General features: G+C 43.1%; 1 pseudogene; it reads right to left on the bottom strand.

The window, feature by feature from the left end:
• Positions 1 to 514: 514 nt before the first annotated feature.
• LOC102501942 (nuclease-sensitive element-binding protein 1 pseudogene) overlaps positions 515 to 1920 on the bottom strand; it is a 19407-nt pseudogene continuing 18001 nt past the window's right edge.

Below are 1920 nucleotides of genomic sequence, written 5' to 3'. Positions count from 1 at the left end.
AGAACTAATCAATCTGCAAGTTAATAGGGAATCATTTATTCTAAGCCATGATTGCAAGATATATTATCGGGTACTCTAAGCATTTCTTTCCTTTTCTTTTCTTTTCTCTTTTTTATTATCTAAGACCTTTATTAACAGGTGCTTGCAGTTTGCTGACTTTTTTGAAAAAAAAAAACAAAAAACTTTTATTACAAATTAAAAATGAAGTTCTTAAAAATCTCAACTTGACCAGATATGAAACAATTTAAAAACCTTTAAAGGTGTATTGAGAAAAACAGGCTTCTTTTAAAAAAACATGTTTGTCATTACCAAAAAGAGACATCTCTAGGTACAAATAATAAAAGCCCATGCTGCATAGATAATGCACATAGTTCTAGTTATCTGGTCAACGGGCAAAAGGCAAGCACTTAAGGTCTTCAGCTCCAATCTTTGGTTCATTTCTTATTGCTGGAATTTCATATTCACTTCTTGTAGGATGACTAACCCGGAGGATGGTAGAGATGGTAAGTCAGCTTTACTCAGCCCCACCCTGCTCAGCCTCAGGAGCAGACAAATTTTCAGCTGGTGGATCGGCTGCTTTTGTCTCTTTGCCATCTTGTGGTTTAGGTTCTCTGGGTGTCCGCTTGTAGTAAGGGGGGAACCTTCGCCTGTGGTAGGGCGGGCGCTGTTGGACCTGGCCTTCAGGAGCGCGCTCCGATCCCACCTTCTTTTCCCCACTCGCACTATTCTGGTAATTTGGCGGGTAATTGCGTGGAGGGCATCTATAATGGTTACAGTCTGCTGCATATTTACTGCCTTGAACTGGAGCTCCCCCAGGGCCTGTAACGTTTGCTGCCTCCCCACCCTTTTCTCCTTTTCTTTTTTCTTCCTCTTTCTTTCTTTTTTTCTTTCTCTCTTTTTATTTATTTATTTATTTAGAGTGGTTTTTTGCTATAGGGAGCATGCGCTCGTCAGACAGACAGAGACAAAGAGACAGAAAGCGAGAAATCACCCCCCAGGTGTGATGGCCACGTTGTAATCCCTTCTCCTCCATTCTCCTCTCGGGATCTTGGGCACGCACGCACAGGCACCTGGTAACTTTAAGCCACCGGGTCAGGGACTCGAACCTGCAGTTGACTACGTGGGAGTCCAGCGACATAGCCATTATGCTAACTGCTGGTCCCCGCACCCTTTTCTCCTTCAACATAGAACTCCACAATCTCTCCATCTCCTACACTGGGAGGGTACTTCCTAGGGTTATTCTTTATGGCAGTCTGGTGTACAAATACATCTTCCTTGGTGTCATTCCTGTTGATGAAACCATATCCTTTTCTTACATTGAACCATTTCACTGTTCCCAAAACCTTTGTTGTGATGACCTTCTTTTCCCGCTAGCAGGCGCCTACGATGTGAGGCTGCCTGGGCTGCTGCTCCCTGCACCGCTGCCCATGGTGCCAGGCTTGGTTTTGGCAGTGCTGGAGGCAGGGGGCAGGGGCAGGGGGTTTGGGGGCAGCTGGCCTCGCTGCTCATGGTTACAGTGGTGGTGACTGGGGCCAGCTGCGGCAGCTGCGGGGTACCAGATACAAGCTAAAATGTAAAAAAAAAAATTAAATGCAAAATATGCTATCGAACAATAACATATAGTTCAATAACATTTAAAAAATACATCATTTGGTTGTCTACATTTAATTGTAGTAATACATGTTTATGGGAAAATGTAGACTAACAAAAAATATCAGAATGTTTAAAGTCAATAGAGGGTTTTGTAAATTTGAAAAACCTATCAACATGCCCAGGGCAAGAACTTGCACTGTGAAATTTTGCACAAAACTTCACTTCCAGAAGAAACCAACATCAGGACTAATGTTTAAGAACAGCTTGAGTTTTATAGGCAAAGGGTGGCAAAACTACTTTAGTAAAGCTCCCCCCTGCTGTTCCTGC

Source organism: Tupaia chinensis, unplaced genomic scaffold, assembly GCF_000334495.1.
Source record: "Tupaia chinensis unplaced genomic scaffold, TupChi_1.0 Scaffold143714_1, whole genome shotgun sequence".
NCBI classification, from domain to species: domain Eukaryota; kingdom Metazoa; phylum Chordata; class Mammalia; order Scandentia; family Tupaiidae; genus Tupaia; species Tupaia belangeri.
This window is presented reverse-complemented; position numbering and strand designations above follow the sequence as displayed.